We start from the raw sequence: 13,247 nt of genomic DNA, 5'->3' as shown, positions 1-13,247 counted from the left end.
TCCACCAACACATATACACAGAGAGAAAGAGAGGCTGGGAGACTTCCCTATCTGCTTCCTTAACAGGCAAGAGGATGAAAAGCCTGGGGAAGAAGAGGGGCTGAGAGCAGCCCAGCACATCCATTATTTTCTTGGAATCTGAAAGTTTCCTCCTGGCGAGATGAAGGGCTCTTTTAAATTTCATTTCCAAGAGGCTGCAGGGAACTCAGAAATCAAATTGTTTGCCAAGTTAAAACTTTGTAGACGGGATCTGAGCATTTCCAAGCCTCACCGAAAAACCCCATGTCAGCCACATACAGCAGAGAGCAAACCTAGTTTACCAGAAGGCCTCTGCATCCCAGAGAGGGCAGAAACCCCCAAGGTTTCTAGAACATTCCTCCTTGAGTACAGACTAAAGAATAGTTATTTTTAAACAGCCAGCTGGCCTCAGTAGTAGATCATGAGACCACTGAGTGGGTCGCACCCAGCAGTTTTATTGTCCATGATATCGAATGGAGTGGCAAAGGTCCATCTGCTTTGCATGCAGAAGGGCACGTGCCTTTTTGACATACACAGCAATTTTCAAACTGTATGCATCAGGAACTGAAACCCCAGCTCAGAGGCTCACTCCTAGGAGACCATGGTAAGTTTACTGAATTATACTCAACTCCTCAGCCTGGACCCACACCCCAGTTCAGAGAGGCTCACAGTGACAGGTATGTTCCCTGAGACGCCTGGCCAATCCGATTGTCACCAGGAGAGGCTTGGTGTATATTAGGGAAAATAATTTATTTCAGCACTCTGCCCTTCAGAGACACAGAGGTTTATTTAGGAAAGCAGATACATATTCAAAGGAGAGTGGGGACAATCTCAAGAGAGAAATGTCATGGAATAAAGCATGGAATGCACATTCAAAGGAGAATGATGTCCATCTGGAGAGTGAGAGACACTGTGGGTCCTCAGGCTCTTTTTTCAAAGGAAACTTGGCGAGGGATGGGTATAGGAAGGAATGTGAGGATGACATCAGTCTGGTCATTCTCAGAATCCTTGGGCTCACATGGTCTCTATGGTCTGATCTGGTAGATAACATTGGAAAGTCCCCTAAATTACAAGCTTCTTAAAATGTTGTGCATATCTTCGTTTAACCTATTTATTACAAGAACTATTTAACAGTGCACAAGGTAATTTTTATAAGTAAGTAAATTTAATTCAGTAAAGTCGGAGTGACTGTTCTGGAAGGGAGACTGTCTGGAAGAGAGAAGGAGCAGTGATACTTTCTTTTTGTAGAAACAAATTATATTTACTTGCTCTAGCTTTTGTCTCCTTTCTACCTAATTTTTTTTAAAAAAATTTTTTCTTCTAGCCTACTTCATAATGAAGCATCAAATTCCCTGGTTGCATGGGAGGATTTCCCATGTTTACGTCTGCATATTTGAACCTGAAGGGAATGTGTGCAGAGACTGCTCTAGCAGATCATCTTCATGTTTACAGAAAAGGAAGAGGTGATAGAATTTTCAACAAAAAACACCCACCCAGGAATGGGTGGGCACTGAGGGCTGACATCTTCTTGCCTTCTGGGTATTCATTCACCTTTGGAAGAGGAGCTGTCTTGATGCAGCATTTCTCACTCAGGGCCTCTGGGAACTGTCCGGTCTGGGAAGCCAGTTGTACCCTCACCTCCTTTCATCCTTGCTGCCACACGCTCTGTCTGCATCTGGATTTCCACACACTTTTCTACCTGAGTAGTGTTTCCATTCTAAACACTATTATCTCAGCCTGACATTCTCCGCAAATTCCACCCACAAGTAATGAGAGTTCATTTCAGATTGGAGGCCTTTCCCTCACGTGAGATGACATTGGTGTCCTTGGTCAGGTTGCATTTTGATGACTTAAATTAATGAAGCTGAGCCACCCAGTCTATGAAAAGGGAATAGTGCTGCTCTTCCAGGATAGCAGAGGGTCAGATGCAATACAAAAGTGTGTTATAATAGGACAGATCTTGTCACACATCAGCTTCCTGTTAACTCACTCATTATATACAACTATTTAGTACCTTGAGATGCCTCCTTTATGGCTAGGGTTTTGTTTTGTTATATTGTTTGGTTTGGGAAGCACCATGGGTGCTTTACCACTGAGCTATGTTCTCAGCCCTTTTTATTTTTTTATTTCAAGACAGAATCTCTCTAAGTTACTTAAGTCCTCACTAAATTGCTGAGGCTGGCCTCAAACCTGTGATCCTCCTGTCTTAGCTTCCCAAGTTGCTGGTATTACAGGCATGGACCATGGTGCCTGGCTTTATGGTTATTTTTTAAAAAGATAATTCAGATTATTTAACTCTTAATACTGTGTTGTCACAGATAATCCTCAAGGGTGTGTTGACATAAACTAAAGAATTTGCTGATCATGTTCTGGAAGTGCTGGAAACCAGCTTAGGAAAAGTACTTGGTGGAGAAATAGCCAGGCAACCTGTGAGAGAATGTCACACATAGATTCTTTCAGGCACCCTCCAACCACCCTCTTGCTTCTGTTTCCTTCTTCTGAATGACCAAGCTCCTGCTCAAGGACTCTCCATGTGGGCTTCCTCTACAGAGGCCATCTCCTCCTTCTCCATTTGGATCCAAAGGGAGTCTTCCTTGTTCCCAGTACACTGGTTACCCTACCCTCACTACCCCAGTTTGATTTTTTTGCCAGGAAGTGTACCTGGGATTGAACTCAGGGGCACTCAACCACTGAGTCACATCCCCAGCCCTATTTTGTATTTTATTTAGAGACAGGGTCTCACTGAGTTGCCTAGCACCTCATCATTGCTGAGGCTGGCTTTGAACTTGCCATCCTCTTGCCTCAGCCTCCCGAGCCACTGGGATTACAGGAGTGCATCACCGCACCTGGCTCCAGTTTGATTTTTAATGCAATTTTGATCAAAGTCACTGTAGATTATGAAGTAAGGAATAATGCAGAGAGATTCCTTGTAGGCCTTGCCTGTTTCACCCTACTGGTGGCATCTTGCAAAACTAGGAGAGTATCATAACTAGGATATGATTTTAACACAATCCAAATTTCCTGAGTTTTTCCTGTATTCATTTTTATATTAGATTTCATTCTAGACAATTTTGCCCCATGTATGATATCATCAGTCAAGACAGTGAACAGTTCCATCACCAAGGTATCCCTCGTGTTGCCCTTTTACATCTCATACCTATTTTAGGGACAGACGAGGCAAGGTACGAAAGACAGCAGAAAACAGTTTTATTTGGCTGCATCCAGGCTCAGAGGGCACAGCTTTGGCTGAAATCAATCAATCCCCTGAACCCCAAGTTCAGGTAGTTTCAGAATTTTATACCCAGAATGTAAGGGGAGGGGCTCAGAAGTTCACAGTTTATAGAAGTTCACATTTTTCTTTTTCTTTCACTGTTTTGGGCAAGTTAACCCTTCAAGGACAACACCTGAGAAGGGGAAAACTTCTTCTCCCCTTTCTTTCCTCCCCCTGCCAGCTGTTACTATGGAGCCCAGTTGGTAACTTCTCTTATCTTAAAAATGTAGACACCTCTGTGAAGCCCAGCTCAAGGAGAGGCCTTGCTTAAAGGATCTTTCTTCTTTTTATCATATTTTGCATTTGCAAACATATTTCTCTCTTTTTTAAAATATTTTGTTTTTAGTTGTAGTTGAACACAATACCTTTATTTTATTTTTATGTGGTGCTGAGGATCCAGCCCAGCGCCCTGCACGTGCTAGGTGAGTGCTCTACCATTGAGCCACAACCCCAGCCCTTGCAAACCCACTTCTACAAATTACTATACTGAATACATGTTTGTGAAAAACAAGTAAAGGGGCCTTCAGCACCTGGAGTGCTGATTTCTTTCCAGCCAGTGGCCAAATAAAATAGAGCAACAGGAAAATAGGAATTTTAACTACATTGAACTATTTTGTAGAGACTCTCTTGGTTATAGTCTTAAAATCAATTATGGTGAAGATTTCTGGAGAAGCTTAAGTTTTTTTTTGTTTGTTTGTTTGTTTGTTTGTTTGTGGAGGAGGGAGTGCCGCTACATACCCATCTCCCTCCAATTCTCCTACACCCACCCCTAAGCCTTGCATTCATCAATCTGCTCTTTAGTCATTACAGCTCATCACTTTGAAATGTTACATAATGGAAATACACAGCATCTAAAGTGCTGGAATTTTTTTTTTAATTCAGTGTAATTGCCTGGAGATTCTCCCATGTGGTGTGTATCAGTAATTCATTACTTTTAACTGCTGAGCAAGTAAGTATTCTATCACCCTGATGAAAGACATCTAAGATACTTTCGGTTTGTTATTTATTAAGAATAAAGCTGGCCAGGCACAGTGGAACATGCCTATGATCCCAGAGGCTTGGACGTCTGAGGCAGGAGGATCATGAGTTCAAAGCCAGTCTCAGCAACTTAGCAAGGCCCTAAGCAACTCAGCAAGACCATGTCTCTAAATAAAATATATATTTAAAAGGCGGGGGGGTTGCTGGGGATGTTCCTCAATGGTTAAGTGCCTCTGGGTTCAATCCCTACAACCAAACCAAAAAAGGGAAAAAGAAAAGAATAAAGCTGCATGAAATTCCATGTACCTATTTTTGAGTGAATATAACTTTTTATTTCTCTTGAGTAAATGCCTAGAGTGCCACTGCTGGGTTTATGGTAATTGCTTGTTTAGTTTTATGAGAAGGTGCCAAACTGTTTTCCAGAGTGTATGTAATATTTTCCATTCCTGAAGGCAATTTTTTATTTTAACCATTCCTGTTGGTGTGCAGTGATGTCTCACTGTGGTTTTTACTTTGTTCTTCTTCAATGGCTAATGATGTTAACATCTTTTGATGTGGGTGTTGACATCTTTGTATCCTCTTTCGAAAAAATGCTTGTTCTTCTTTTCCCATTTTCTAGTTGAATTGATTGGGGGTTTGTTAAATAAGATGGCCTTAGGCCTGAGCCTAAGCAACTCCATTTTTAAAAACCTGCAGTTTCACCAGGCACATCCACAAATCCCTCTGGTATGGCCTCAAACAAGTTACTTTCTCTCTCCCTGGCAAAGAGAGTGAAGCCCCTGGCAGGCTGTCCTCACCTGATAAGAGGGAAAGGTGAAAAGATCAGGGTGGGGACCATCAGACCAGATGTTTCTGACCCAAGGGTAAATGATGTCACTGAGAAATCCGGGGGTAGCTGATAAGGATTTAAAGGGGGGGTCAAAAAAAAAAACACCAAAATTTAGTATAAATGATAGAGTAAATGAACAGGGAGGGATTCAGCCAGCCGAAAACAAGGATGCACTCAAGCTGGAGAGCCTGATGAGAACCTGACATCCGATCACTTGTCATCGGTTCCTGAGCCTCTGCATGATCCTCACCGCTCTCAAACTCTACCGCCTCGTCTGAACCTTGGTGAGAGCTGCAATTTTTCCCTACAACCCCCTTCTCAACCGGTCATCCACTCCACTCCAGGAAAAGCCTGCCTTGGTTCCAGACCTGATCACCGCAGTCTAAGTGAGTGTGCATCTGCTGGACTTAAAGCCTAAGGCTTAAGACTTTTGAACTTAGCATGCAGAGGGAATGTCTGTTATTAGCCTATCATGATTAAGTGTGTTTTGCAGTGCTTAGGATTAGCCTAGAATTGTTTGCTGTGAATTAATTAATCTGGAATTGTGTTATAGTTAAAGCTTCATCCTGGGGTTTCATAAACTGACTTCCAGACCACTCACATATAATTAAATCAAGTCTTTATTAAAGCACAGCAGTGGCGACTGACCAGAACATAAAGCTGTTCCCCTGAGGAACAATTGCAGGGGTGCTCCTTATAAGCCTAAAAACCACAAAAGGGATGTTCGGGGGTCTAGCCAATGAAAGCAAGCCAGATTACAGAAGCGGGACAGTGCAGTCAAGCGGTGGGAAGCCTAACCAATCACAGTTATTCCAATCACCCCAGTTACAGAAACAGAGCCCCGTTACCCCAGTTACAGAAACAATGCCCCATTAGGTAGTTCCGTGTTCTTAAAGATTTCTATAGCAAAAGGAAAAGAACATCTTGCCCCAGTCATGATCCTTCTACTTGGCATGGTTGTTTTACAAAATGGAGTCACATTTGCTTTTACTATCATATTCCCCACTGGTTTTAGTAGGTTTGATGTCAATCTTGCATATCATTAGGTCTCAGTTTCTGTTCCATCCTTCTGTGTCTAAGGGACCATACTGGGCTCTCAAGACCATAAGTCGGACCTCACTTACATTCTTGTGTGTATGGTTTAGGAGGGTTTTTAAGAGGCAGGTTCCTATAGTAATCCCAATCAGGAAAAGGACTAGGGACCCAACTATGGCTGGGATGATGGTAGTCAACTAAGGGGACCATGAGAATAGCTTTTGGAACTAATTGCCTGAAGCTTCTTATATTTTGATTTTTCTCTTTTCTTTAACCTGTTTCTCACTAGTGCCAACTGTCCTTTATTATCCCAGAATGTTTTGTAGAGAAACAAGAAGTTTCTCCTAGGGCCATACAAAATACTCCTTGTTTTAGAAAGAGACAATCTAGATCCCATCTGTTTTGTAAGACTATTTCTGTCAGAGAGCCTGGAGAAACCTCTAGTTTGGAGATAGACCTTTTTAGCTTTCCTAAATCTATATCTATTTGATGGCTGAGGGACTTAAAAATTTTAGAGGCTGTGATAAGAGCTGCAGTTCCTAAAGCAGTAGATCTAGCTATTCCCAAACCAGCAAGAAGGGGAACTAAAATGGGGGCAGCCAGTCTATGTTGATGAATCAGTGGGCCCTGGCCTTTTAATAAGTCCCTTTACTCCATCAAAATAGTAGGTTACATAGTTTAGAGTTATTGACAGTTTGGAGATTTAGGCAAGGAGTTCGAAGTAGGACCCAGGAAGCACAATTTTTGGCGAACAGGGAGTTGTCCCACTTATAAGTTGGGTTGTGGAAGCAAGTGTCTCTTTCTGGGAGATCACCCAGGGTGATCTTGGGAGTAGTTCCCCAGGTACATCTTCCTGAGCTAGACATATTGGGGAACATCTATACTGACCATAATTTTTCCTCTAACGTCAGGGACCTCCTACTGCTGTAAGGAAAAAGGACAATGACGTTCTTGCTACTTCAAGCTGAAAGGGGACAATGTGCAGTGGGCAAGCAGTTTGGAGTCCCTTTTTAGAAACTGGGTCAAAGAGTTCATGGTAAAAATCTGGTTCAGGAAGAACAGGTTATAAATTCACCTAGGGGCGGGCACTTCTATGAGAGAAACAAAAAGACATGAGTATTGAAACAAGACTAATACAAAATAGCAGTTGTAGCATCTGAAAAACCTGCCCATGAATATCATGAAAATGACAGAAATTGATAATTGATTACCAGGAGGCAGAAGACCTGAGAAATTGTCCCCATAACAAGACCTAACAAAGCCTAATAAGGCCCTTTTTTAGGGAATATAAATCTTTAACATTGTCAGAATTATCAGGAATGTAGACACAACATTTAGTGAAGTTAGTTAATGTCATCTGATTTTTGTAAAATATCTTTTTTGGCATGACCTCTACATTCAGTAGAGATTTCTTTGTTACTTAGGGCTAGATAATTATACTAGCAAACACTGATTAAGTCTACTTGTGTAGGCGGTTAGGAAGATCTGTAGGCCTTAAACTGACTAAAAACTTCTGGCAGTTTTTATTGATAGTTGTCAATAAAAACTGCTTTGATAGTTTTTATTGATAGTTATCAGGCATTTTTGCCTAAGAATCTCTCTTTTTTTGTCTCCAGTCTTACTTATTTTGGGGGGAGGGGGGGTGCTAATACAAGTTTACATCTTAAGTTGCATTAAAATAACTGTTGTTTCTTTTTAAATGTCCAGGAATGGCTGTGCTTTGGTTTTAACTGTTTTGCTAGGTGTTTAAGACCAAGCTGGTCAAACTGACCTTGTTCCTATCTCTTGGTAAGAGTCAGCTGAGTTTCCTTGGAGGACACTCTTGGGGAACTTGTGAGCAGTCTTTCAGCTCTGTTAGTGTCATCTGCATTAGGATGGGTCAAGGTCTTGCTGACCATGTGGCTTCCCATGTGGCCTTCCCCTTTTTAATGACCGTCCTTTTTTGCAGCATGCACACTCATTGGCTTTCTGTTCTCCAGTGGTCTCATTAATCTCCCTTATCGGGAGGTTTTGTGGCCCAGAGTTGTAAAGCTCTTCCCCTTTTCCTGGGTTCAGGCTGACTCAGAGGGCGAAAGCCAAATACTGGTTTTCTTGGCCCCTTTATTTTAATCTTAATGTTTAAGTTTGGCCTTAAATCTAGCAAGTCAGTTTATCGGTCTTACTGGGCTTTAACTTTAATGCTTATAACTTTACAGTTAATAATTGATTTTTAAGTTGTACATAACACAATATCTTTATTTCATTTATTAATTTATGTAATACTGAGGATTGAACTCAGTACCTCACACATGCAAGGCAAGCACTGTACTGCTGAGCCGTAACTTTAGCTCCTTTACACTTAATTCAATCTCTTTTAATTATTATCTATCTACAGATGATGGCTTAATATCTCAAATTAATTTAGGTTGTGTGTTCATGAAGTATTAGTTCTGTAAAACATTAACAGGCATCAGTTATTGTTAGTTGCCGAGCAGGCTGAACAAATGTCAGCTTCGCTTGTTTGCCTGAAGTATGCACATTCAACCCCACTCAAGGTTGAACACTGGACTTCCACCCCTCAGGTGCAAGGGAAACCCACATCTGACCCCTGCCAGGTTTGCCTGAAGGCAGAAGATGATACCCTTAGCAACTACTGTATGATACAATCACTGCATGTTAACAAGGCAGTTTGCAGACCTAGAGAGCCCATTAGATTTTGGCTATAAAAACTCTCTTCTGCCGGGCTCCTCCCTTGCTCTCTCTTTCTTCTCTTGCTTTTGCTCTCTCACTCTCTTCTCTCCTTCCTGCTCTCTTGCGCTTTGCTTTCCCCTTCTCTCTCTCTCTCTCTCTCTCTCTCTCTTTCTCTCTCTCTCTCTCTCTCTCTCTCTTTCTCCCCTTCCCTGTTAATCAGACACTCACAATAAAGATCTCTTGGTCACTCCTAGTGTCATGGTCACTTTCCTTTCAGTTATAATGAAAATACAAAGTGAAACTAACAACAGTAAAAACATATTTAGCTTGTATATAATTTTGAATTTTGGCTGAGTTATACATTATATTTCCTATTTGAGATCACAGTAATCTTTCCAATAAAATCAATATTTGAATATAACTTTAAATTAATTGAAATCTGGACTACTTTGAAGTCATCTGACATGCTTTAAGGTGGGAGGCAGAGCCTTATCTCAGGTAAGGCAGGGCTCTTTACAAATCTTAGGTAAAGTGTTTTAGTTCTGAAGCTGATCTTTATTTCTCTTTTTAGATATAATTTTATAAAGTTTGCATATATTGTTTCCTGAGTCTGTATGAATGTTAGCTAACAAACATGACATACATCTGAAACGTGAGTCAAGGAAGGGCTGAGAGCTCTTAACTTTTCTTTTGTGTGGAAAAGTGACAAAAATGTTTTATGATATTAACCTTTAAATAGATTATTACTTTTTAAAATATCTTTAAATTTTTATATCCCAATGTAAAAGGTAACATAAGGTTTGGTTACAAAACATCAAGTAATATAAATAAATCCCCAATAAAATCCATTTTCCTTATAAGTTTAAAATTATCATTACAGACAACTTTAGTTTGGAGAACACCAGCTTGATAAAATGTTCCTTTAAACCTTTTACCTTAAAGACTTGTATACCTTAAATATATGAACACATTTAATCTGTAAAGAAGAGTAATCTACTACACTTTTGTTAGTGTTTTATATTAACTAAGGTTAGCTTTTAAAGAAAAATCTAGACTCTGTAATGTAGGACAATACTTTAAAATAACAGTTGCTCTTTAACCACAGATGTACAAACCTTAATTTTTCCAAGATTAGTTGCTCTAGGGAATAAAACCTAACAGACACAATGTAATTAATATTTTTAGAAGTTTTTGTCATTTTAACATATAAATATATCAGTACATTAATGTTTGTCTGTAGGGAACAACCTTGGATAGTTTTAACTATTTGTGTTACATATATAACCAACTTAATTACATATAAACCTTTTAATATTTATCTTTTATTTATAGACCTTTATATTACTTAATTAGACCCTTTTGTTGCTTACTTAGATGTATTATATTTTACCACATAAAGGCTTTTTTTAACCTGGAAACAGTTTTTTACTAAATATACTTTTATTTTTAGAAACTTTTAATAATTTTTAATCTGTTGATCCTTTTTTCTGTTTATACCTTGAAATAACCCTTATAAATTTTTGAATTTAGATAAATTAATCCATTTTAATAAGATGAAATCCTTTGTTATTCACAGTACTTTAATTGAAATGCAGTTGAAACCTCTTGACTCCTTGTATGTAGAATTATACCTGTTGGGACTTTTAATTTATAGTAACCTTGTTTTTATAATAACACAAAATAAAATTAAATTTCTCTTTAATTTACCAAATTATGAAAACACCAATATTGTTTAAGTATTTTACCTTATGGAATTTAAGGAGTTAAAAGTACTTGATATTATATATAACAGCATTTTAACTTTGTAAACCAATTAGATGTCTCTAACAAACACATCTATGATTAATTTCATACATTTAGATCTAATTTACATATTTTCTTGAAAAACAAGTTATCTGAAAAGTGTATTGAATAGCATTAGTAATTTTTTTCCTGTTGAAGAAAAATCCTAGAGACAATGGATATTAGACACTTTATAGACATTATAACTGTTTAATCAAACTGTGCATTAGTAACTTTAAAGACATTTATACTTGTATTTATTTTCCAAATTTAAATTGAACCTTTTAAATCATATTAACAAAAGTTATTTGGATCCATTTTTAAAAATTTTGATTTATGAGCTCATATGTCAATTTTTTTGTACCAAATGTATGTAGACACAGCAATACATGTAGACGGATAGTACAACAGTGCACCCACACAAAGCAAACAGACAAATGAAAGCCTTGTAGCTTATTTTTTAAAACCTGTTAGATTGAGAGTTAACCCTTGTAAATTGGCCTTAGAATGAAGCAGAGTGTAATCAGGAAAACATATTAATCTAGGCATATTGGATCAAAATTATGAATTTAACTAATATAGAATTTTAAAAGTTTTTCAGTGCTTTTTCCTGAGGTGGTCCTGTTCATCAAAGCTGAAAAGAGTTAAGGGAACATAGACAAATGAAGTGGTTTTATTGTTTTTCCTGAAGAAACTTTCCCAAAGGCACAGCTCCATTGGTCTCCTTGGAAGAGTCCCCCAGGTTGGGTTCCCATTTTAAACTGGTTTTCTGGTTTCTTGGATAGCGGCCACCAAATTTTAGCCTGAGATTGAAAAATCTTTAGACCTTTTTTTTTTTTTTTTTTTTAATAGTTGGGAGTTATTCATGCTTGCAAATACTGAGAGACAAAAGCCAAATTTCCTAGACAAAATTATTATTTTTGTTATACAATTCAGGAATAATAATTTTATAAAACATTTTAGTTTTAATCTGTCCTCTATAGGAATGGCCCAGTTCCTAAATGAAGATAATCTCCAGAATGTTTTTTTGTTTTGTTTTGTTTTTTTACCTTTAGCTTTTACTTTTGATAATTCTTTTAGTTCTGTTGGCAGCACTTTGCATTTTAATGCAAGCTTTAGTGAGCACAGTTAAAACCATTTTAATCATTTTTTTCCAATTAGAAACAAACTGAGGTAGAAATTAACACAGAACACAAAGGGAACAAAGAAAAACAAACCAACAGACAAAGTCCTGAAAATTGTTAAGAAAACAAGTTAAAGAGGTACAGGGAGAGATCTCTGTAGGGCTTCCTTGTCCCATGATGTCGGTGCAGCGAAGGAGTCCTGATGAAAGAAGAGCGGTTATGAGAACAAGAAAAGGACCCACACACAACACACAGATAAACGCAAGACAAACACACTGGACAAATGACAAATAGCAAGGCAGATGCTGGAGAAATGACAAATAGCGGAACAGATACAGAACAAGCAACAATCAGCAGCAATCGCTGAGGTCACACAGGGAGACCTCTAACCTCTAATGGGGCAGAGACCACATCTCTTTCTGCCCCCAGGAACAGATGAGGCCAGGCAGGGAGGCCTCCAGTGGGGCCGAGATGATGACTCTGACCTGCCCCCAGGCACAGGTGAGGCCCCACTGGGAGGCCTCCAGGGAGACAGTGACAATGTCTAGTCCTGTCCTGGGAAAGGTGTAAACAATTGCATCCAATCTGACCTTTTCCCCAGAGGAGTTGATCTGCAGGAGGCTTTTCAGAGTGTCCTAGGACAGATTGGAGTCACCCTGGGAGTGAGGCTGAGGAAGGTCCAAAGGCCCATCTTTGGAGGCAAATTTGGCGTGAGGGTAGGGAAGAAATGGATCCCAGACAAGCCCCCAGATATTATAGTTAAAGCTTCATCCAGGGGTTTCATAAACTGACTTCCAGACCCCTCATGTGTAATCAAATCAAGCCTGTATTGAAGCACACTGGTGGTGACTGACCATAACATAAAGCTGTTCCCCTGATCAGCCCCGAACAATTACAAGGACGCTCCTTATAAGCCTGAAAACCACAAAAGGGATGTTCCAGGGTCTAGCCAATGCAAGCAAGCCAGGTTACAGAAGCTGGAGAGGGCAGTCAAGTGGTGAGAAGCCTAACCAATCACAGTTAGCCCAATCACCCCAGTTACAGAAACAGAGCCCTGTTACCCTAGTGACAGAAACAAGGCCCCATTAGATAGTTCCGTGTTCTTAAAGGTTTCTATAGCAAAAGGAAAAGAGCATCTTGCCCCAGTCATGACCCTTCTACTTGGCATGGTTGTTTTACAGAATGGAGACACAAAACAAAATGGAGTCACATTTGCTTCTACTATCACAACTGTTTGCTGTGAATTGATTATGTCTATTGCAGTGCCTAGCATTAAGGATTGTCATTTTCTTGATTCAGAACCTACAGAGTGAAATTGTGTTGAGTAATTTGAGTGAAAAAAAGCATTGAAAGGGGCAGAAGCGCGTGGACATTCTTTATTTCTCCCCTCGACTGCATATGTCACAATTTTGCCGCCTTGAGACAGGGTTTGATGTTGTTTTTATTACTCTGGTTGAGACTTGAGAGTTTCTTTTTGGATATATACTTGCAAATATCTTCTCTCAGTCTGCGGCCTTTTAGCTTCTTCATGAAAATTTTC

Source organism: Marmota marmota, unplaced genomic scaffold, assembly GCF_001458135.2.
Source record: "Marmota marmota marmota unplaced genomic scaffold, marMar, whole genome shotgun sequence".
Classification (NCBI taxonomy): Eukaryota; Metazoa; Chordata; class Mammalia; order Rodentia; family Sciuridae; genus Marmota; species Marmota marmota.
Note: the sequence above shows the minus strand (reverse complement) of the source record.